Source organism: Bos javanicus, chromosome 13 (genome assembly GCF_032452875.1).
Source record: "Bos javanicus breed banteng chromosome 13, ARS-OSU_banteng_1.0, whole genome shotgun sequence".
NCBI lineage: Eukaryota > Metazoa > Chordata > Mammalia > Artiodactyla > Bovidae > Bos > Bos javanicus.
The window spans coordinates 22,299,610-22,325,581 of NC_083880.1; the positions used below are offsets into that span (position 1 = coordinate 22,299,610).

Here is a 25,972-nt window from a genome sequence, read left to right on the forward strand (position 1 = left end):
GGTATCACTAACATTGTTATTTTGCCAATACTACATTGTCTTTCTTATAAATACATGTTTATTAGCCCTGTCCACTGAAAATGTTTAGAAGTAATGCTATGCATGCTTGCTCAGTCATGTCTGACTCTTTGCAACCCTACATTCTGTAGCAGGCCGGGCTCTTCTGTCTGTGGGATTCTCCAGGCAAGAATACTAGAGTGGGTTGCCATTTCCTTCTCCCGGGGATCTTCCCCACCCAGGAATCAAACCCACATCTCCTGTGTCTCCTGCATTGGCAGGCTGATTCTAGCACTGCGCCACCTGGAAAGCCCAGAATAACAACCCAGTAAAAATGGATGTCCGACTCTTGCAAGTGTGGGTATCAAGATATTAAAAGACTATTTTCAATCTGTGATCATGAACAGACTGAGATAATCATCAAGAGAGTGAATTTATGCCTTTTTCTAATTCAGGGAACAAATGTTGAGATTTTACCTAAACTGTTAAGAGAATCCTCAGTAGTGCTGATCTGTGGCAAATTTTTCAGGTTTAAGGTGAAATTAGAAAAGTAAGAACAAATTCTCTCTCTCTCGTTCACACACACACTCACCCCTGTTATTCTCTATGTGCCTTAGGAGGAAAACCCTGAGCACTCCATCTCCTGGACTTCCTGGCAAGCTCTCTACTTGCAGAAGGCAGGGAAAAGAGGTCAGAGGTAGAGGAAGGGAGTGGTGGGGGTATTTCCTGCCCGACCCCTCATTCCTGCAGTGGCCTATCTCTGGTAGGAGCTTCATCCTCACAGCTATGATACCACGATTCCAGTGCTCCACAGGCTTTAGTCTAACACACAGTCATGACTCTCTGAGTCTCTGGGCGCCTGTTCTGTTAACAACCTCAACAGCCCAGTAAATGTATTTACTATCAAGTGGGTTTACTGTTTTTTTCTGCACCCTGACCACATACACACACACACACACACACACACACACAAACACAGAGTTATACCTAATATCCACATCTAAACATACATACATACTCTCCTATATTCTTATATCCACACACAACCACATATATACATACATATAAATACACAAATACGAACATATGTGTCTGTGTGAAGTTGGCAATAACCCTTACCACAATTTCATCTGAAAATGTACTTTTTTGGAAGGAAAAACAGAGTAAGTATTGGTCCTAAGTAGTTACCAAGATCTAAAAAAAGAGAAAAATTGGCTCCAAATCAAATGTCTGGACACCTTATGACAAGAGTATACACCAAAAACACAAAGAAGTACAAAGGTCAAGAGATAAGGTCATGAACCTGGAGAGCCGACAGCCAGGAATGGCATCTCTGCTCTGCATCAGGCAGACTGTGACTCTGGGCCAACAAGCCAACATCTGGATGCCTTGCCAACTCCTCTGTGACACAGGCACCCAGAGAAGGGCCCCACCCACCTCCCAGGGTCGCTGGGAGGCTCCAAATGCGCAGAGTGCTTCAGAGACGTTAAAAGCACCAGAGGGATATAATGTATTTTGTTTCACCAGGATGTGTACTGTGATGCATCAATAAATTCAGAGAGTGTCACTTTACATCCCACCTTCCCCCCACCAAAAAGCAAAGTGATTCACTTAAGAGCACTCAAGACAGAAACGAACCTTGACAGAACAATCTAGCCTATTCCTTCTAATCAGCGGGACCACATCAAAACCATTCTGGACAGATGGGTATTCAGTTCTATTTTTAAAGACCTCCAGGGAAGGAGAGTCCACAAACTGCCTTAGCAGCTGACTCGCCAACGCACTGTAGGATAGCTTATAAATACGAGGACAGCTGAGAAGGGTCTCCAGCATGCAGCCCAGCGTGTGTGCACTGAGCACTCACACACAGCTAAGGCGGATACTGAAAACTGTAGCCATCCTCTGATTGCTCTTCCTCTTCTTTTTAATTATAATTGGTCCTTCAGAAAGCAAGTAAATTAAGTGCAAGGGAAAAAAGAGAAGGCTTTGTGTTAATAAGAAAGATTCTGAATCATATACAATAAAATGATCATACCAAACATGCAGAAATAGAACACTTCACACAGAAATAAGGGAGCAATGAAGAAGAGTGTTTTCCCTTCTGGCACATGGTAGCTCCTCAGTAAACATGGGTTAGATGACTGCAGCGGAGAAGTGTAATCTGCCTCTCATTCATATTCATGAGGAAGTGTTTTCTGGATAGCTGTTTGGAAGTGACCACAATACAGCTGACTGAATGCTAGAGTCAGTTAAAGCTGTCGCTCCATCCCCATCTTTCCGCAGGGTTCCTAGCTGCTCTGGAAATCTGTTGTTTACCAACTCACAAAGGCAGCCAGACATAGCCCCAGGACACAGGAAGTCCTGCAGCCGAAAAGCCAGTGGAAATAACAGGAGGGACAAACCGGAGGATCCACCCCAGCCCCTAGTGTTAGTCGCTCAGTCGTGTCCGACTCTTTGCGACCCCATGGACGCTAGCCAGCCAGGTTCCATTGTCCATGGAATTCTCCAGCGAGAATACTGGAGTGGGTTCCCATTACCTTCCCCAGGGGATCTTCCCAACCCAGGGATTGAGCCTGGATCCCCCGCACTGCAGGCAGATTCTTTACTGTCTGAGCCACCAGGGAAGCCCACTGGCCCTCTTCTAATTCATCTGCATAGAGAGGTGCCTCTTCTAATTCTGCACAGAAGCACTTCATACACCTTCAGGAAGCTTTGCTTTGCCCCACCTCTATGTCTCTGAGATTTGCAGACTTCTCTTTCAATAAAGAATAATCCTCGGAGACTGAAGACCAAATCTAACATCACTCCAGATCAATGACTGTCAGCAAGGGTGCTGTGGCCCCCACGGGACATCTGGTAATGTCTACATTTTTTTATTGTTCCAAAGATGGGGGTTCATATTAGCATTCAATGGTCTGGGGGAGGGATGTTGCTAATTCTGTGTGATGCACAGGACAGTGGAGCCACAAAAAGAATTATCCCACCCCAGACGTCTACAGTACTCATGTCAAGAAGGCCAGTGCTAGATTAGAGCTGTTTCTGCAGTGTCTCTGAGGCCATGAAAGTTTTATGTATGAGTTTACAGTGATCAGCTTGCTTAGGCATCCACCCTTTAACTTACTGATCCAACAGATATTTGCTTTTTACTTGTTTGCCTGCCTGTCGCTCTCTACCAGGTATGCAAACAAGTAAAAAAAGCATTATCCTTCCTCTGAAAAACAGTACAAGACAGCTGGTGAACAAAGTGCAAAACATAAAGTATTTTGTTGGAAACAAACTAGCAAACAAACAAAAGAAAAAAACTAGTAGGTATTCAAGCATATAACTGCATATAGCGTTTCTGTCATTTCTGATGAGCTGAGTGAGAATGTGGTCAGATAGGGTCTCCTGGAATAAGTCTAAAGTCCTCTTTTTTAAAAAAATAAAAGTAATAGACATGAAATTGAGAAAGAATGAGGGAGATAATTTAGTTTAGCATGTTCTCTGGGACACTGTAGAGTTTTCCCCATAGAAAGAGATTATAAAGAGTAGTTCAGTTCCAGGTCAGCCCAGAAAAGCTTATTTAACCATAATCCAGCTGAGGTAATAAAACCAGAGGAGTCCTGGGGTACAAGAGCCCTGAGTGTTGTGACTCAGAAGCAAGAAGGACACAGGGATTATCTGTCCCCAACTTCCCTAATTCCCCCTCCCACCGCCCCCTCCCCCACCAATTTTCCTAAGGGTAAGAGAGTAACCCTAGAAATTTAACTAGTTCTCTTTTCTTATTTTAAAGGTAAAGAGCATAGAAATTCAAACTGTACTCAAAATATTGTACACACACACACAAAAGTCCTCTCTCAAACCCAGGTCCCCAGCCTCCTTTCCCAGAGCCAAGTTACTCTTTAAACAAATCTTCCAGAAACACTCTCAGCATATACTCACACACACAGATACAAGCGTAGGCAAGAATACCAGAGTGAGTAACCATTCCCTCCTTCCGGGGATCTTCCCACATTGCAGGGAGATTCTTTACTGTGTGACCCACCAGGGAAGCCCCTTATGTGCCTATATAATCTTTCAAATTTATATACAGAAATGGAAGCATACTACACAGTCTGTTCTTCACTTTCTTTTTAACCATAAATTTTCTACCTCATTTCTTTAATGGCTACAGAATACTCCATCGTACGGATGTGCCATTTGTGTCAGCATTAGGATGGCTCCTGGGAACATTTTGAAAAAGCAGTTGTTTACCCTTCCCCTCTTACAATCCAGAACCCCAGAGGTTTTCCTGTCCTCAGGGCAGAGCCGCCCAACACTTCATTTCCTCTCTACTGACCAGTTCCACCCCTTCCCCTCTCCCAAAGCCTCCAGCCTCCTAAGCAGGTACCTCTCTCCACCAAACACACCTCCCTCCTTTCAGAGTGGTTGACCTCACTCACCAACTTTATTGTGAAGAAAGCAACCTGACTCATACTAATTATTACATGTATTACTGACAAGTCTAACTTTAACACCATTACTATAATTCCAGGGAGGACAATAACCAAAAAAAATTTTTTAAAGAAGCTAGACAGAAGCTATCGAGGGCGTACAATTTTGAGCTGGGGGTTACCATATTGACTGCTGACTCATGTCAAAGAATCTTGACAGAGTTTCCTCTAACTGACCCTAGTTTGGGCAGTTTCTTCTTTCTCTCTGGCTAAACATCTAATTATTGTTCCAAAGTTCTTAGAATACTCTTATTCAGTAGGCTGTCTGTGATCAGTAGGCAGTACTGCCTATTCAGTAGGCAGGTGCGATCACTCACACCTGGGTAAAAATGGGTATTTATAACATAGGGACCCACCTTTCTGAGACCTGCCACCAGAAAATTGAGAAAGAGCAGAAAAAGAACACATTGTTTAGCTAAACTTTTATACTTCTTATGAAATCCTATAGGCCATATACAAATACCAGTATCTCTTCATCAGATGCACAGAAACCTGCCCAAGTGGCTACTCTCATCTTGCTGCTACATTATAGACAGAAATAACTGCTCTTTTTTCACCAGGGGCAGAAGGGATGCAGACTCATTTCTGAAATTATACCCCTTTTGGAGAAAGACCCAAAGTAGATGCTGAAGTAATTTGGTAACACAGAACTCCAGGCATTGTTTATATTAAGAGCATTCTTTTGCTGTCCTTATGAAATTTGACTAATTTTTCAGAGGACTTAAACTTGTGATTTGATTATATGGAATTCTACTTCCTTAAGAGTCTCCTTTTACTTTTTCTTTAGTTTTCTATTGCAAGCTTTGGCTCATAAATAGTGAGCCAAATGCTCTGCCTATATACCTACATGGAAATCATCCACAGTTTGTCCCAAGGTTATGAAGTATCAGATATCATATTCTAGGGATTTCTATCCAATTCCATTCCCTAGAGACACATTACTCAGGCTTCAAGAAAGCAATCTGTCCCTCGTTAGCTGGAGTAGCCAGGGAGAGATTTTCGTTGGATCCCCGTGAGCCAAGTGGGAATGTGGGTACAGTGTGAGATCTTACATTCAGGAAGGGCTTGCTACAGTGCTGCTGACTGTACATCCAGCTGGGAGTTACACTGAGTAAGCTTTGCTAACAGCACTCAGGAGGGAGGGAGAGAAGGATGCACAGGAAGAGAGAATCACAACCTGTGAACATTCCTGCAACAGCACAGGCTCTCAGCTAAGACCTAAAAACTCAAAGATAAAAGAGATAGAGGCCCCTCTCCCGAGACTGATGAATGGGAAAGATAAATACGTAAACAATTATGAGTGAATGGGAGCAGGAAGAAAAGTTAAAGATGTTGAAGATCTGAACTTGGCAGTGGCAGTGGGTTGAAAGAAGGGATGAGAGAGACAGGAAGGACGTACAGAATCACTTCACCACGATTGAGGATGGCTCACCAGGGGTGATGGAAGAGAATAGGAGTTGAAGATGACTAAGGTTTCTGACTTCAGTGTCTAGATGTGCAACAATGACATTAAACAAGTTAGGGAATGAAAAAGAAGAGGAGGAATGGATAATGAGCTCAGTCTGAGATGCACTGACCTTCAGATGCCCATAGATCACTATGGTAGATCGTAATTTTAAATTTATATTAACTTTAAATTAGTCCTATAAAAAATAAATAACTCTTTTCTTCATGAGGATCCCTAATGAAAACTTAACAATTTTCAGGACAAAAGGAGTGCATCATCAAATGTGGGAAAATGGACTAAGGGCACGCCAGCACCTGGTGAGAGCAGATCGAGTGCACAGAGCAAACAGTGGCCATCATTAGCAGTAAACAAGAAACATGAAAGAGCTGACTGTTAGTCCTTGAGTTCAAGGCCAGGGAGAGGCCTCACTGTAAACTGTATATCCTCAGTTCAATCAAAACAAAGTCAGTTAACAGTACATTAAAACCACACCCGGAGACTCATAATTTCAACTGCTTGAGTTCAAAACAGAATTCTGTCCTTTAAGTGTCCATGTAAATATCCTTTGCTAGTATAAACATGAAATAACTCAAGAGAAAGAATGCACAAAATGACTTCCATGTGACGCACAGTCCAGGGCACAGCCTGCAGGCAGCCAGAGAGCCAGGGCTCAAACCCCAGTTCTGCAGCCCTGAGACCGTAAGCAAGTAGCATCAGCCCTCTGAGGCCACATTTCTTGAGCTGTGGTGAGATATGAACTGCTCTTAGGCATGACCAAGCAGACACCTAAGATATAAGCCTTTCTTACAGGCACAGCCCCAAAACAGTGGCATCCAATAGAAACATGATGTGTCTTACTTTAATTTTTCTAATAACTATTTTTTAAAAGAAAAATTTTAAAAATCAACTGAAATTAATTTAACAATATGGTTTAACGCTACATATCCAAATTATCATCCTTTCAATATGTAAGCAATATACTTTGCTGTTAGCAAAGCTTGGTAGTTCCCAACGGCAAAAAAGGGCTTCCCAAGTGGCTCAGTGGTAAAGAATCCACCCACAATGCAGGAGCCACAGGAGATGCAGGTTCAGTCCCTGGGTTGGGAAGATCCCCTGGAGGTGGGCAAGGCAACCCACCCCAGTATTCTTGCCTGGAGAATTCCCATGGGCAGAGGAGCCCGGCGGGTTGCAGTCCATGTGGTCACAAAGAGTCAGACGTGACTGAAGGAACTTGGCACAGACACACAGGCAAAAAACAAACAAAAACAAAAGTGATACATACAACACAAATCTTTTCACCTTAAATTTACCTCCACCACCAGCCCCTCCCCGCGAAACTTCTCAAACAACTGGCCTCTATTCACTGTTTCCAATTCATCACCTCCATTCCACTGAACTACCTTTGCCAAGGTCAGCAACTCCCTTGATGGTGCCAAATTTAATGAGCATTTCAACATCCTCCCTTTATTTGGCCATCTTAACAGGATTTGCCAGTTGACCTCTGACCTTTTAAAAAACTCTCTCCTCCTGGCTTCTGTTTCTCACTTACCTAATTTTCTGTCATCTCATGAGACCCATCTTGCCTTGTTCTCCCTCTCCTACCAGACTTCTAAAGGGTAGAGAGCTTGGTGCTTGGCTCTGGCTCCTCTTCTCATCTCTACACTTTCCTTCTGGGTGACCTCGGCCATTTTCCAAGGTTTGAAATACCATATGTACCATCCAACGTTTGATGACTCTCTCAAATGTATACCTCCTTCCTGTCCTGTCCCCTGAGTGTCATGATGTAGACAGAAGAGCTTAATGGCTGCCTCCACTTGGATGAGCATATCCAAATAGAATTTCTGCATTCCACTTGTTCCTTCCCTAGTCTTCCTCACTTAATAAATGGCCACACCATTCAATCATTCGTTAGAACTTAAATTCTGGAGACATCTTTGTTTTTTCCTCTGCTCCTTCATTCTCAACATCTCATCTTCAGTATGTGGCTGAAGGAGCCTTACTTCCAAAGTAAAACTTGAAACTGTCCTCTTTTCTTCATTTCTATTGCCACCAGCTTCCCTGACAGCTCAGTTGGTAAAGAATCCACCTGCAATGAAATGACCCTGGTTTGATTCCTGGGTCGGGAAGATCCGCTGGAGAAGGCATAAGCTATTTACTCCAGTATTCTTGGGCTTCCCTTGTGGCTCAGCTGGTAAAGAATCCACCTGCAATGAGGGAGACCTGGGTTCGATCCCTGGGTTGGGAAGATCCCCTGGAGAAAGGAAAGGCTATCCACTCCAGTATTCTGGCCTGGAGAATTCCATGGACTGTGTACACCATGGGGTTACAAAGAGTTGGACATGAGTGACTTTCACTTCACTTCACTTCATTTCTATTGTCACCAGCTTAGTCCAAACTACTATATCTTAGCCATGCCCCATAATTATTCCCTGTGTTCATTCTTGGCCACACACCATCCATTTTTTCCATCCATAAGCCAAGGTAATCTTCTTGAAGATGTAAATCAAGTTGGGACACAAACTTTCAACAGCTTCCACTACAGTCACAGTAAAGTCCCAACTCTTTATCATGGCCCTGCCTGGACTCTCTTCCTTAACCCTATGCCACTTCTCCCTTTGCTCTCTCTAGCCTTCTCTTCATGCCTGCAACATTCCAAACTCCTTCCTACTGCAAAACTTTTTACACTAGCTACTCCTGTCTTCAGCCTACATAGATGGCCTCTCTTTAGAGGTTGACCAAGCAAATATTCACAAGGAAGACAAAATCCTCCTTGTAAATGGTTCCAAGCCTCCTCCAACACAGAGAAGAATATGTGATTTAGGCTCCAAATGCTATACTATAGGACTTTCCCAGAATGATTTAACTAGAAAATGTTCAAAGAGGTAACACTATATGTCTGTTAGAGATCTGGAACATTTTAACTAGCCATTTCTGCTATTTGAATAATGATAGCCTTGAACTCCACATATGAAGCACAGAAACAAAAATCTGCACCTTCACCCAGTTAATCATGGAAAAAAAAAAACTATCTGGGTTTCAAGAAAGGACAGTCTAACTTTGAGAAAGCAATTCCTTTCAAATTCACATCTAAGTCATTCAGAATTCTCTCAATCCCTTCTTTCCCATAAGAAAAAAAGTTAATTCCCTGGCATTTCAGCTTAAAATAAGCTAAGTAAAATTTCACTGGGAAGATGTTGCTTAAGCATGACAAAGACACACCATCATTCTCAATCTCTTCCAAACAGCTGGTAGCTTTTAAATTCCTAGCCAATGAGATGCAAAAAAAAGAAATCTCTCACACATCTTTAAACTACAAAACTGATATTTCAGAATCAACTCTGTTTATTCTTTTCCTACCATGAACTGCTCACATCGGGAGCTGGAAGTTTACCAACAAATAAGTTTATAAACCAAGAAAAACATTTTTCCAGTTGACCCTAATAATGAGAAAGAGCAGAATTAGAACTATAAAGAGACCAAAGAGAGATTTTTCCTTTAAATTAGCACAGATACAGGGAAGGGGGTCAGTAGATTACCAAGCAGTAAGGTCTGCCAACCCCTGTGCTTCATGGCAGTCTCCTGGAAATGTCCAGGTCTCCTTGGGGAGACTCCTTAGCTTGCCTGATGAGGGTGAACCACAGACACCAGGCTTTCCAGTGTGAGAAAGATTCCAGAAGTCAGACTCACCTGAGATGACATGGACAAGCATATCAACAATGGCCATGTTGAACGTGAAATTGGAACCTTTCCTCTCTACCCAAACCCCCCATCCATTCTTTAATCTTTTACATTCTCACATGCACCTTTAAAAAAAGTAAAGGAAGCCCTGTTCTAACTGAGCCAAGTATTTCTTGGAGTCAATTTCAAGCTAAAATAAAGAAATAAATAATAAAGCAATACAATATTTCTTACAGATATCAGTTCATTGCTCATAGCATGTTTTTTGTACTGGCAATGTATGAGAATAAAAGCCCTTTGTGAAAACTGCTATATATTCTAAAACACATATTCTATTCTCTAAAATATCACATTGTTAACAAGTCTTTAGACTTGTTACACACGTCTATTAAATACCATTAAATAAAACCATTTCATTTGTCAATATTCGTGCTTGTGCTATTTCTGTGCATGCCTTTTCCAGTCAAGGAAATTTTGTTAAAAGGACAAAAGTTGAAAACTGTAACCTCAGCAATCACTAACTTTGGGGCCTTATCCCCTGGTGCAAATGTTCATGCATATGCATATTTTTATCACATACTCAGACAGATGCCCTTGCATTGATTTGAATACTTGCATAAATATTAATGTGTACAAATGCTTGCATGCAGAAAACCCATTTATGAAATACCCAATGGCATAAATTAGGAACATTAGATACTAACTGTATTAACACTTCATGAAATACATGCACAAGTTTGAATGACCCAAAAAAAAAGGCACAATCCATTGGAAGAGGCTATATTCTCTCAAGATGTTTGCCGTTTTGTAGGTGTAAACTAGGAATTTACACAAACTAGTTGAAGCCTTTAGGTTACTTACAATTCACTATTTGCATGCACCTCTCCTGGTCTGAAAGCTAAAGTTCTCTTTCAGAGTAAATTTATAAATTGTTACCCATGACCTCAAATGAACTGTCAATTTTTAAGGTCACCAAATGGACTCAGAAACTCTTTCATAAAGAAGATATCTCAAAAGTAATTTTCACAAAACACCACCCTGAAAGCTTAGCTGTATACCATTATACATTGTATACTTTATACATCTGATTCATCCTTAGAGGTGTCAGGTAAATGTAAACTTTAAAAAGTAACCCCCCAATACACTATGCCCCACAGTTCAGTAAATCTAGATACAGCACCATTGGCAGTAGGCTCCTGTCCTCCATCCAGCTTCCAATTTCAAACGGGGACAGGCTAAAATTCTTATCTGGGGGAGATGGGTGAATAGGAATTACTTCCTTGTGACCATTTTGGACTTCTCAGTTCAATAAATGGCCAGTTGGATACACTATGGATTTCATTTTATTTTTGTATTTTTGGGAAAACACAGATTGACTTTAGATTATTTTTTCATTAACTTTGAAAAAAATCAAGTCTGCATTTCATACTTGAACTTCTTAGATCCTCTTTATCATATTATTGCAAGATTTCACTACACACTTTAGATTGGACTTAGCCTCATCCATGACTGAGCTAGACCTAAGAGACAGGTCCACGGTTCTCACAAAGGCAAGAGAAAGAGTTTTCAAGCCAAAGTATCACTTCTTCTATGGAGAGTGCTTAATTCTCCCTGAAACTCAAATTCAGCTCTATGAGAACATGATGAGCATCTTAGAGCCTGAGAGGACACACAAAGCATTTGACACTTTTTCTGTCTCTACTAGGACTTTTGCCAACAAAGGTCCATCTAGTCAAAGCTATGGTTTTTCCAGTAGTCATGTATGGATATGAGAGTTGGACTCTGAAGAAAACTGAGCACTGAAGAATTGATGCTTTTGAACTGTGGTGTTGGAGAAGACTCTTGAGAGTCCCTTGGACTGCAAGGAGATCCAACCAGTCCATCCTAAAGGAGATCAGTCCTGAATATTCATTGAAAGGACGATGCTGAAGCTGAACTCCAATACATTGGCCACCTGATGCAAAGAACTGACTCACTTGAAAAGACCCTGATGCTGGGAAAGATTGAAGGCGGGAGGAGAAGGGGACAACAGAGGATGAGATGGTTGATGACATCACCGACTCAATGGAGATGAGTTTGCACAAGGTCCAGGAGTTGGCTATGGACAGAGAGGCCTAGTGTACTGTAGTCTATGGGGTTGCAAAGTCAGACATGACTGAGTATATGAACTGCACATATACTAGGACAGATTTTTGATAAAAGGTTGTAGGGCTGAAACTGACCATAGCCACTAATACCCATTTTTTGCCTTTCTCCTTGACATACCACTACTCCATATTTCCAGCCCCCTGAAGTTAAATGAGTTCACAGGACTGAATTCTGGCCTGTGAAATATAGATGGGTGTGAAATACACAACTGCCAGACCAAGCCCCTAACACCTTCCATGATCCACCATGGTTCCTCTCTGTGATTGACTGCATGCCAGGTGTAGCTCATCTATAGTGGGGAAGTCCAAGGTCCAGGCAAGAGCAGAAACACTAACTAGAAGGGGGCTGGATCACTGAATGACTCCATGGAGCAGAGCCCTTAAACACCACACCCGCCCCCCACCAACACCACTGCAGTGGAGGAATAAACTTTATTATGCTCAGATCTGAGGATTGTCTATTTCAATGGTTCATCTACTTCAATTCATATAATATACTACCATAGCACATACAATATAGCTACCATTTCCTCAATAGGTAAATCTTTAAGACATTGCAACATATCTCTTCTAGGAGCCAAATGGAAGGAGAGGAGATCAAGGAGTGTAGAAAAATAAACTTACACGCTGTGCATCAGCGAAGTAAAGGGTCACACGGTTTTATTTATTCATTAAAACATTTATTGGATGCTAACACATGCCAGGCACAATGTCTGGTGCTGAGGTTAAATATATGACAGGCCACATGCCCTGGGCTCAGGAACCACAGCCTAGCTGATTGGGGAGAAAGAAAATTAAGTCAGTTCTTAGCCAAAGTGTGATAAATGCTATAAAAGTCGCCCTGAGGAAGGAGCGACAATCCCCTCTTAGATGTGGATTTTGTATAATACACAACGTGGGTATCCATAACAAAGGTCATGAAACAAATCCATCTCTGGATGAAAAATAACAGAAATTTTGACTCTGCCACGGCTGTTAAATATGACAAACATCAACCGTGAGCATACAAGTACTACTGATATTAACTAACGCTGCCGATGACTCCTGGCATGTCTTTATCGAAGTCGCTAAGCACCGCAGGGGAAGAACAGAAATAACAGAACTGCAGGCACCGCCCTCCCTCCACCATCTCCACCTTCTCCAACCCCTCCACGAGCAAGCTCACTGCAGCACCCTGCCTTAAAATATCCATATCACCTGGACAAAGCCACGCACATTGATAGATCTCCTCCTGCAGATCAAATACCGAATCTGGAATCTGAACCTTCTGATGAAGCAGAAACAGGACTGAAGTGTTAGTTTCAACCCTTTTAAGTTAAAATACAGAATTCTAGCAGAAATATGGGTTTTCTCCATCCTCCACCCACCTCCTCTATCCTTTTTAAAAGCAGGCATTTAAATAACCCTGATGTTCATCATAATGCTTGTAAGGAAGCCAAACATCACTAGGGATTTGTCTAAAAATCTTAGATTTCTGAGTCTAAACTGAGGAACAATTCATTTGCGAACTTATAACATGTGCTGTGCCGAGCTGCATTAATGAGAAGATCTTTTTTTTTTCACCTCAATACATGAGAATCATTAAATCAGTATGCACGCTGCCACTGAAAGGACCAAATTCTACAGTCATCCATGAAAATTCTACAATAGACATTAGTTCCCAGGAAAATTCTGCCATGTTGTTTAATGAAGATGTTTTATACAAAACTATGAGTGACCATAACCAAAATAATATTTTGAGGATGTCCAAATAAAATAAAAAGTGGTTATACATGGTAACAAATTTGAAGACTGGAGATACTGTTTCCACAAAAACAAAATGAAATGACTCTTTAAACATTTTCATGCCAGAATCTTTTCTCAATTTTCAGTTTATTTCACAATAATAACAAAACTATCAGTCACCGAGCACTATGCCAAGTGTTTTAATTACAAGAGCTAATATTTAATGCTTATAATAATCGTGCAAGTGAAAGTATTTTTTAATTTCCATTTTACAGATGTGGAAACTTAGACACAACGAAATAAATGAAGCAGAGACACTTTATGACTCTATTTGCTAGAGAAAGAGAGATGATCAAAGGAGATGCTGTCATTCGAACCCCAGTCTTTTCTGCCTCTGAAACCAGCTCGTAAGGCCCAAAGTTCTGCTGAGGACAGAGCCTAGGAAATAGCAGGTAGTGATAAGGAAATACACATAGGAAGAATCCAAGCCCAGGTCGGCTTGTCTCTACGGCTCATGTCTTTCCTGGCCTGAGTCACATGGTTAACTGTGTCTGTTCCGCACTTCACTTTACAGTTAGATCTGACCTGAGAGCAAGAATCAAGTGAGAGCTTAAATTTGATTGACAGCTTCGTCTCTAGTCTACAAACATTCCAAAAAGCAGAAAGCCAGCTGCCTCTCCCTTGGCACGCTCGCACTGAATCCAAATAAATAATGCAGTGTTTTCCGTGTTTTAATCTTCTTTAGGATTACTGTTCATTATCGTTTAATTTCTGTCTGTTCTAATTATTGACTATTCTGTCCTTCAAAATGACCTTGTCATCCAATATTGTTCAACAGACTTGAACATCCTCCCACATTTTGAATAAGGTTAAGTTGCCTCTTCTTCAGGGCCAGAAACATCAATTCACTTCAAATATTCCTCTTAAAAGAACAAAACCATAAGGAAGAAGAAAATGAGATCTTTCATAAAACAGAGGATGTTTTGCCCAGTATTAATCCCCATTTCAAAACATAACATTTTGGGATCCTCAGGGATAATCACCGCCACTTGGTTTTCAATGTGTGATCTGGAGAGATTTCAGAGAGCATCTGTCAAGTGCAGAGCAGCCCAGTGATGTATGCCTAGGGTTCCCCCCTCTACACACACACCTCCCTTTGACTCTCCCAAGCCAGACTACACTGCTTTCCCTGGGTTTCTCAATGGAATTTTAATAAAATTATAAAAAAAAAAAGGGGGGAAAGCCAACCACCCCTCCATGTACCCTTCCCCACAAGCCTGGTTTCACATTTTTATTTAACAGTGCCTTTCTTCTGCGTCATACAAAGGGCTTTTCCATCAGGCTTCCATCAGGCTCAAGTGTTATCATCTCCATTTGAGATGTACAGGAAAAGAAGCATAGTGATTGAGATATAATGCTCTGCTGAAATAGGTCATTTTAAAAGCGGAAGGAGCCTTAAGACTTTATCATACAAACCACATATCGTAGGAAGTTATTTCTTGTTTCTTATCCACATATCTTGCTACAGTTCAAAACTAACTTCCTTCTTCCTTTGCTTTTAACTAGGATCAAGTCTTCCATTTCTTACACACATAAAAACTAAGTCATTCAAAACTAATCAACTACAAGGATTTTGTTCCTTTGCGTTCTGACTGGAGGAGCCAATGGTGAACAATCTCGGACAGATATCCTTAATAAGCTCCCAGAAAAGATTACTTCCGGACAGTGTCTTGAGGACAACAGGAACCCCAGGTCATCTCTTGGATCATCTATATGTACAGCATAGTCATCTGTGCTGGTTGATATCTATGAGTTCTGACCTATTCAATGAGCAAGAGGCAGTTAAGTTTTTGAGCCAAAGTGAGTGCACTCTGGTTTGTCATCTAGCTTTTAGAAACAAAGCAAAAAAAGCTTAAACTTAACCTTTATGAAAACATAGTAAGTCTACCCCAATTGCAGACATTTTAGAAACAAATTTTCGCACCCTATTTGTATGGAACTAATGTAGCATCTGCAGGCAATGCTAAAGGCATACATATTTATTATGGGTTTACACTTTCAGACCTGCCAACCTGACATTGTGTCTGAGACTAGCCATCCAGGCTTGTATCACAGTTGGGGCGTGAACACACCGCCGCCCTATTTACATACCATACAGACACCTGTGCTCAATGTTTGTCATTCAGTTCTAAATCCATGCCACAAAACTGCTTACGTTCTTCTTCTTTTTTAATTGGCATAGCTTAAAAATACAGAGATACAAGAAATCAAAATTTTTTTGTCCTGCAAAAGCCAAGCCCTACAAATACTACAAATATATCACCCCAGGCCTAACAACCAGACGTAATGGACTTCAGGATCCTATGGTGACACCTGCAGTGCAGCCCTACGCATAAAAGGTCCACGTTGACAACAGGATTAGATACACCATTGCCAACATTTGGACAAATAATGGCTCGAAAGTCTAGTGCCACTTCCTTACTAAAAAATATCTTTTAGTTACTCCCCCAAATCATCAGGATAAAATGAGTACGTGCAGTTCCTCACACACACACACACCATGCAATTTCGTTCTTGACTCCTTGTATACGTGGTCCCTTATGGGGGTAGTTTTCACCACTCACCACTCACTATCATCTCTTCCTTGCTTGTCTCTATCCTTATGCATTCTTTCAAACACACCTCATTCCAGCTTCTTCTGTGACCGCCTCTGACCACCACCATATCCCACTAGGGCTGGGTACCTGACTCTATAATACTCAAACCCCGAAACCTCCTCTCTTTCCTAACATGCTGACCTGGCTGTGTTGTATGATCTGGGCTGGAGGGATCCATGCTTAGATAGTGTGTTCCCAGCTTACAGCACATTGTCAAGCACAGAGCAGGCACCTTCAGAGGTAGGGAGAACAAGAAAGGTTAAGCACATCCTGAAACAGAAGAGGTCTTAACCAAGTATCACATGAATGATACCACGCTCACGCTGTCTGGGATAATGCATAGGCTTCCTGTACCCCAGCACAGAAAGGAATGTTTGAATGGGAGATGCCACTCATTGGTGATAAAGCTCTGTTTCCAGTGCTAACAAAGTTGGGACTTCTATATGTGGTCCTAATATCAACACGTGGCCTCCAAAATGCCATTTAAGGATGAGTTAGCTGCTGAATTAACAAAAAGAAGCTCCTGGGAATTCCCTGGCAGTCCAGTGGTGAAGACTTGGCGCTTTCACTGCTGGGGCCAGGTTCAATCCCTGGTCAAAGAACTAAGGTCCCGAAAGCCACATGGTGTGATTAAAAATGGCTCACATCTTTTACATCTGCTCTCCAGATCGAACACATAATCAACAAACTCAAAATTCTGTTGTAGAGGGAAATTTTTGTATTTTTGAAGTCACACACACACAAATTAAACCCTGGAATCAAATCTCCACCCTGTTCTTTACTGGTTGTATGCATTTAGGAAATGTATTTATGCTCTCTGGGCTTGTTTCATCCATGACATGATAATTACAGTTATTTCCAGGGATTATTGCAAAAAACAAATGAAATAACAAGTATGGAAGACTGTGCCTGGCACCAAGTGAGCCCTTCATGAGCATCTGTCCCCACGTCCATCCTGGGTTCAGGGAGGAGGCATCATCTACATACAAAGAAGGGTGCAGGGGTGTACAGTGTCACAGTGACCGACACTCTCATACATGAGTTCTGAACAGCTGAGTAAGAATAAACCTATAGACTGCGTGTGCTTTAATGGTGCAAAAAGCCAATCAGGTTTTTCTCTAAAACCTGTACTCTGCTCCCATGTACAGGAATTGTGCTTTCATACCATCTTCTCATCATTTTGACGTGAAAAATCTGTGTTTTCAAGATGTGGTGGCCCTTGTGTCGCTGGTAGCTAGTCAGGGGGGATGAGCATAAACCTAAGGGAACAAAGGGGCCTTCAAAGGGTTCCAAAACGCTCTCTTCCATAAGCTGGGGTACTAGGTACATGGATGCCCATTTTATTATAGTAATTATTTAAACTGTACATAAGTTTCCATAGACAGTTTTCTTTGTGTTATAGACTTTACAATTTAAAAGTGGGTGTCAACTTAATACTCGGAGACTGGAATCTGGGTCTTAGGCATGGAAATTCTGATGGTACTTACTAAGGATACTACTGCTGCTACTGCTAAGTCACTTCTGTCGTGTCCGACTCTGTGCGACCCCATAGACGGCAGCCCACCAGGCTCCCCCGTCCCTGGGATTCTCCAGGCAAGAACACTGGAGTGGGTTGCCATTTCCTCCTCCAATGCATGAAAGTGAAAAGTGAAAGTGAAGTCGCTCAGTCGTGTCCGACTGGTAGTGACCCAGTGGACTGCAGCCTACCAGGTTCCTCCGCCCGTGGGATTTTCCAGGCAAGAGTACTGGAGTGGGGTGCCATTGCCTTCTCCATACTAAGGATAACACATTACTATTTTGTGAACTTGAACTGATGGATTTTATTTGAGCTACTGATGATATTTTAGAGGAATTACAGTTTAATAACTAGCAGTCCTTTTTAAAATGCACTTCAAAAATCTACTTCTAAATGACTGCAAATTTCAACCATGCTCACCAATGTAACTCAGAGTCATGCATCCAAAGTAAAGGGCAAAATAGACTAGAGGTCAAGAGACCTTGGTTCAAGCCTCAGTTATTTTCCTGATGGTGTGGTCTAGCTGCAAGTTAACTTTCAAAGTATTTAGAAAACACAAACTCAGGGTCAGGCAGTACTCTGACACCCTCATCTGAAGTAACTGCAAAGTATTGGCTCTTTTGTGAAGACAGGCTAAAAGCTGCCAAACTGATACTGCTCCCCTCTTGAGCCTTCTCTCTGGACAATTTTTTTTCTTTTAGGCTGTGTCACAGGGCATGAGGGATCTTTGTTCCCCAACCAGGAACTGAACCCATGGTCCCCACAGTGGAAGCTTCGATTCAACCACTGGACTGCCAGTGAAGCGCCTCTCAGGACATTTTTTTACCCCCAGTTAGTTTCTGGTGTGCTTATGGTGGCAAATTATAAAACAATAACTAGATATTTAATTTCAAAGATGTTATTGTAATAATTGCAGTGATGATCTAAGGAGCAATCTTTAAAAGTAAACACAGCACTCACTAGGTTAAGTGTCTTACAGCTGTGTCATGCTTTGGCATTTACAAATCATAGTCACAGACATTTGTACTGAGAAATCACACACACACACATGCACACACAGGAGGTGTCAGGAGACAAATGGGTACTAATGCAGGAAGCAGATGGAAGGACTATCTCATGAGCAGACAGAGCACATGCTTCATAAACATAAGTGAGGTGAGGGACCCCAAAAAAAACAGAAAAGAGTTTGATGAAGTTATCCAGAAGTCTGCAATCAGAAAAATCTAACAAACCACTCATAATTTTCAGGTTATCTGTATGTTCTGTGCATTAGAGTTACCATTGTTAGTGTTGACTTTTTAATATATTTCATTTAAGGGAAAGCACCATGTAAAGAACCCTCCTGCTAACGCAGGAGATGTAAGAGACATGGGTTCAATCAGTTGGGAAGATCCCCTAGGGGAGGAAATGGCAACCCACTTTAGTATTCTTGCCTGGAGAATCCCATGAACAGGGGAGCCTGGCACACTACAGTCCATGGGGTTGCAAAGAATCGGACATGACTGAAGAGACTTAGCACGCACACATGCACGCACCATAATCTTTATAGAATTTAGACACTTCAAAGTTTATCATCATCTAGGCCTAGAAGCTGGAGAAGGCAATGGCAACCCACTCCAGTACTCTTGCCTGGAGAATCCCATGGACGCAGGAGCCTGGTAGGGTGCAGTCTGTGGGGTCGCTAAGAGTCGGACACGACCGAGCGACTTCATTTTGATTTTTCACTTTCATGCATCAGAGAAGGAAATGGCAACCCACTCCAGTACTCTTGCCTGGAGAATCCCATGGACGCAGGAGCCTGGTGGGCTGCCATCTATGGGGTCGCACAGAGTCGGACACGACTGAAGTGACTTAGCAGCAGCAGCAGCAGGCCTAGAAGCAGAAATAGTCATGGAATAGAGGTTGGAAGCGGTGCAAATAATTTTAGCCATCTGTCCAGCCTTGTACTAAATACTTCATAGTTTTCTGACCGGTAACATAAAACCTATGATCAGAATGCAATAGGTTAGTCAGTTTACTCTAAATAGCTCAGTGGTGTGGCTCATCTAATTACATAAGTGACATTAAATTATTTTTACAAGTATAAAAAATGGTTTTCCTTCTTAATAAATAATGACCTACCCTTCACAGTACTTAGCAATTTAACACATCAAATGCCTTATCTGGTGAAACATAAATGTGAAATAAAGTTATGAAAACATTTACAGTAAATGCCCAGGGGTAGATTGGAGCAACTTTGGGAGAAAATGAGGGAAATAAATGGTTAACTGCCAGGATACACATTCATGCTGGAAGACACAAAAAGGTTCACAGCAGTTGTTAAATTCATTTAGAGAAACTCACTTTATTTTTCCAACAGAGCTCTCACCAGCTAATCTGTATTACAACCTGCAGGAGTCTTAATATTCTCAGCAGGATCAAGATTCAGGCCACACTGATTCAGCTATTTAATCTTGCAAGAGAACAATATTTGGCAGGAAAAGACCCCACAGCACTGAGGGGACGTCCCAGAGGTTCGTTGTCAGCACAGACTGGGCCAAGAACAGCAAAGGTGGAAACCAAACAGCATCAGCCGATGTTTAGCCATTCCTCTCAGTAGCTCTCTGTCACACCCATACGTGCACTCTACATATGTGTGCTAACTGACACATTACACGTGTATATATGGGTCTTTCAGATCCATGTATGTTTTTAAAATCAAAATGTTTTCTCAATATTTTGGACTTGAGTGTGAAGATTTTTTAAATCAAAACTATAGCTACAGAGGTTGGGAGTAGGAAAGAGATGAAAAAAAACGGCTATAGTTTTACTTTCAAAACCCTTCAACCAGCAGATGAAAACCATCCTCTGGTGTTTACTTACCAGTCTATGGCAAACTACATTTATAACCTCTAACAGGATACAATGTATAACAGTTACATTTTGCAATAAAAATTAAAATAATTAATGAATTCTAATGAATATAGATTCTATTTTTAATGAATAGAGATTGTTCATTACAATATTGATTGTTCATAATATTGTTGTTCAATTGCTTGTTCATAACAAGCATATTTCCCCTATTTTTTATTATCTAATAAGTGTCTGTTACACTCTGAAGTGTGACACCTTCTAATTACAGTATTTTTTTTAATTTAATTTTATTTTATTTTTAAACTTTACATAATTGTATTAGTTTTGCCAAATATCAAAATGAATCCATCACAGGTATATTTTGACTTCATATTTGGAAATAGTATTTCCTATTTAAAAATATTCCAAAGTATTCTTGGACTGTTTTTGTTTAAATAAATTTAATTAAAAATAAAATAAACTTTGATGGTCAGAAAAATTAGGAATGACAAATAAATAAATATTCATTCACACACACACACACACACACACACACACACACAAAGCCTTCAACTTAAGCACTGAAAACCAAAACAGAGAGAACATATACCTGAACTTTCAAATGTATGCAAATATTTATGTGTTGATCTCTTAAGCCATCCTGAAATTAATAAGTTGATCAATACTCTTCTATAAGTGAGCATTTTTTTTATATTTTATATATAATACTATGGTTTGATTAATTTTGAATGACATTTTCTAGAAGCCCATACTGACAGCCAAACAGGGGATAGGGAAGACAAACACAGGAGACAGGAAGACTTAAAAACAAGATTGACAGCACCTACTATACAAATGACCTGTATGAACCACTGTTCAAGAAAATGATTCCATAAAATTCTTCAAAAACTATTTTCAAATAGTGATGGTAAGGGTTCAATTCCTTTACCTCCAAAACCTGGTTAGTTATCCCTCTGATATTAACACACTATCAGATACTTTATCACTGTGCTGCAAACATGTGCTCACCTTTTTATAGGAGGACCAACAAGCTCCATGAGGTCAAGGGTCATATCTGTTTTATTCCTCATATATTCCCACCTCCTAGCAAAGTACCTGGCAGATATTAAGAGTAAACACTCAAAATGTCTGTTAAGTCAGCAACTGTTTGAAAAGTGGTTTCCTTTGTAGAATCTGGAGGGTGAAGGGTTCTATAGATACACATTTGAAATCTGCACATTTGAAAATACAATACTACTCTTTCAACAATCTATATTTCAGTGATAGTGTCTTTTTCTGCACCCTCACAAGTAGATTCTGGGTGTTTGTAACCTTATATTCATTCCTTTCTCTTTTTGCTCATCTTCTCCCTCATTTAGGACTTTACATTGCATTAAGGCTCTCCTTTTCCATGAAAGCATTTCCCAAACACTTCCCACATTCTAGCATGGAACATAAATGCATGCAAAAAGTAGTTTCTCGTTTTTTCTGCAAGCTACAGGGCCTGGTGCAATATGATGTCCACAGCAAATGTTTAATGTTTAACAAACACATATACAGGTAAGGGAACAGTGAAAGTAGCTACTACTTCTATCTTAACCAAGGTATTATGTTCTGGAGGATTCAAACATGACCGGAAATGCTGCTTGCCCTCAAAAGACCTATAACAATTACAGATCAAAAGAAAATATTTAAATCACTTTTGGGGGGGAAATAAATTCTATCAAAAACAACAAGTGCTAAGAACAGAATGATATTTTAAGTTTTTTCTTTTATTCTTCCTTCTAAATCTGTATCCTTTTTCACAGTTTACAAAACACAGGCAAATTCCAACTCTTTCATAATTCTAAAAGTGAAATGATCAAAAGGCTTAATTCAAACAAATTAAAAGTTGGCCTCGTTACAGTTAATATAGCCACAAGAGGAAAACTAAATCATAAATATGGGCAAACAAAAAAAAAATGATTATAACTTCTTGCTTCTTGTCTTTGGAAAAGCCTGGGGGTATGTTCCGAAAGCAATAGGTCCTTTTACAAGCAATCCTTCTACGAACATCATTGCACAGGATTCTGTACAGAAGAAGAAAAGCCTACACAGCCACTCTGACAACAGTAAAAGAAAAGAAAGCTATGGTAGGAAGCATAAGCAAAAAATAAAAGTAATTTTCATGAAATAATTCTTCTAGGAAAAAATAAAATGCAAATTAGAGAATGTATCTGCATATACTTGAAAAAAAATCATTGGTTCTAACTTCCAATCATGCAATTTTCTTTAATTGTCTAAACTTGGCTTAGGTTACCAATGGGTTTAAATTAAATCTCTGTATAATGTTTCCGTTGACTCATGACCTCCTAATAAGTTAAAATGACATTTGACTATTACACTTATTAACTGAAAAATACAACAGGTTTTAAACCTACCTCCAAAAATCCATTGAAATGATAATTATGTGGCAAATTATTAATGACAGTCACATCTGGGGATTCCACAAATGTATCTGGTAAGATGTCTAGGTTTTCCTCAGTAATCAGTATGTGCTCACTGTAGATATGTCCCAAGAGGTATAAGAAAATCTGGAAGAAAATGCAGATACTTTTTAAGTTTTAAATCTGTATAATGCACTGGAAATTGAGACTTTTATTTAAAAAAAAAAAAAAAGCTAGTCTTTATTAGATTTTCCCTGTGGCATGGAATATTTCTTCTCTATTGTGACACCTCTGGCCTCCTTTTTCTTCACATTCACCCAGGTCAAACTGCCAGCACAGGACATGTGAAATCCATATTTTGAGCTATGTAATTCAACTGAGGCCTAGAAAACTTAAAAATATAACTACTACTATGATTTATCTTTGTTTCCATAAATGACTATGGCTTAAAATCACAAATGAAAAGAGGCTTGAAAGGCCCCAATTAAGGATTAGAAATAGGACCCAGAAGCAATTTTTTTTAAGTTAAGATTGTTCCGTTTCAAAATAGGAAAAAACCTAAAAACTGAATGTACAAGTTTTCCTAGAATAGCAACGGGCAGTATCATCTACCTCCACTAAAGACAGTGGTTTATGATAGAAATTTGCATATCTAAACATATCTAAAATGTATATGACCTATCTCAAAATTATTCTGTGATTTTATGTAGATTGTTTTTCATTATGCCCATTATGAATCGTGCCCCTCCCCCAACTCATATCTTAAAGCCCTAATCGTCAATATGCCTATTTAAGATGGGGGCCTTTAAGAGAATAATTAAGGTTAAATAAGGCTTTCCAGGTGGCTCTAGTGGTAAAGAACCCACATGCCAATGCAGGAGACATAAGAGACATGGGTTCCCTCCCTGGGTGGGGAAGATTCCCGGGAGGAAGGCATAGCAACTCGCTCCAGTATTCATGCCTGGAGAATCCCAGGGACAGAAGAGCCTGGCAGGCTATTGTCCATAGGGTCACAAAGAATTGGACACGACTGACGCTACTTATGAGGTCATATTGGTGGAGCCCTGATGCAATTCAACTGGTATCCTTACAAGAAGAGGAAAACACACCAGAAGTCTCTTTCTCTCATGCACGTGCACCGAGGAAAGGCCACTGCAAGAAAGGTTCCTTCAGTAAGCCAGGGAGAGCTCTCACCAGAACCCAACCCAGACAAACTTCGACCTGAAACTTCCAGCCTCTAGAACTATGAGTAAATAAATGTCTGCCATTTAAGCCACACAGCCTATAATATATTTTGTTATGGTGGCCCAAAGAGACTACTGCAAGTCCTATTTTTTTCAGGTACTTACTCATCAAAAAGAGCTCCTTGACTACAACCTTTTAAAACAGGGGAAGTCCTTGCATTTCTAATATAATAAGATTCTTCAATGCCACATTAGAAACCAAATGGTCCTGCTTTACTTAGAGAATACTACTATAATCTTTGGATAAAACTACATAAATCACTGAATATTGAAGTAAAAACAGGAGAAAGTAAAAAATAAGTGTTTATCAAGCAGCACAAAAGGAAAAAAAAAAAAAAACAGACTCAAAGCAATCTTAAAAGCTAAGAACTCTCTTTCAAAGAGAGGTTTCAAGAAAAAGAAAGTGACAAGAAAGGTAACATGCAAAGCACCATCTTGGAGACACAACACATAAATTAAGAAAGTCATGGATAATCTTCAATTTCACAAAGTTAGAGAGGTAAGACACATATCACACGAAATGTTAATGAAAGCCAAAAAGTAGAATGCAATGTGTGAGTTCGGTGGTACAAGTGACAGGGTATTGTCAAAGCAGTCGTGACTCCGAGATGAGATCCCTAGATAGCTAGAGGGAAGCTACTGTATAACACACAGGGAGCTCAGCCTGGTGCCCTGCGTTGCCCTAGAGAAGGTGGGAAAGCGGGGTAGCGGGAGGGAGGCTCGGGAGGGAGGGGATAGAGGTATACACACAGATGATTCTCTTTGTTGTTCAGCAGAAACTAACTCAACATTGTAAAGCAATTATCCTCCAATTAAAAGAAAAAAATCACTGTTCTCTGGGGTCTGAAAGTATGTCTGAGAACAAGGGGTGGAAATGTGGTGAACGGTGTGAAACTGTTCCAAATCAGAGGAAAGGCTCGTGCAAAGCCCAGAACAGAATAAGGAGCCAGGCCTAAAAGAAATGGAAGAATAGTGTTGAAGGACAGTGAAAGATAAGATGAAAAATAATTTAGGAACAGACTGTGGAGGGTCCTTAGAGTCAGAAATTAAGGAGTTTAGAAGATGAGACTTCCTCCTACTGAAAGTGGAGGTCCAGGGAAAGTTCTTTAGTGGGTCTTAATTAGGGCCATGATGAAAGAGGTATTTTAGAAAGAGTCATCTGGTGACAGTGTCTAAGATACAACGGAAGGACCGCAAGAGCCTGAAAGGAGATAAGGCCAGTTAGGAGACCTCTGTAATAACTTAGGATAAGGCCTGAACACAGTGGGATCGAAGAGAGAGGAATGTTGGGGGGAAGGGATTTCACAAAAGAAAGATCTTCAGAAATTGTTTGCTGAGTCCTTAATCTTTGTTTCCAAAAAGAAGTAATATGTGTTAATTCTTTTATTATGGGGGCCCTTCCCAAACTTCCTCTTTAGACAATGCCATTTTACAAGGAAAACTCATGTACTTGCCATGCACAAGTAATTACTGGTCTGGGATGTATTTGTTTTTTTAAGTGACTGTGGGTAAAAAATTGAGGATAAAAAGAAGAGATTAACCTTTGAAGTTCTGCCCTAGGTGGAAAAATAAAACAAAACCAGGTGTATGGGAAACCACGGATTTAGATGAGAAAGAACCAAGACATAATTTTCCATACATTTTTCTCATGAAAGTATAAGTATTCCTCATAGAAATACTTTCCCTAAGGAGAGGTTGTTCAGAGGATCCAATTAGACTGGGTATGTCAAAGTGTATTGAAACAAATAAACCATTCCTACATGTGGTAGGTATTATAAGGAAAATATATGTTATTGCAGTATTGCTTTCTACATACTCAATTTTCGCTTTA

The 25,972-nt window shown here is 40.4% G+C and overlaps 1 protein-coding gene across 3 annotated transcripts in view; it reads right to left on the reverse strand.

Moving 5' to 3' along the window:
• Nucleotides 1-25,972, reverse strand: part of NEBL (nebulette) — a 378,681-nt gene that overhangs the window by 141,685 nt on the left and 211,024 nt on the right. Inside the window, exon 1 of one of the 3 annotated variants that reach the window (XM_061435956.1) lies at nt 22,892-23,041. The exons of the other annotated variants lie outside the window; for them this stretch is intronic. The gene's annotated coding sequence lies outside the window, so the exon portion shown is untranslated. Of the gene's footprint in view, nt 1-22,891; nt 23,042-25,972 lie in introns of those variants that run through there. 3 annotated transcript variants of the gene reach the window in all.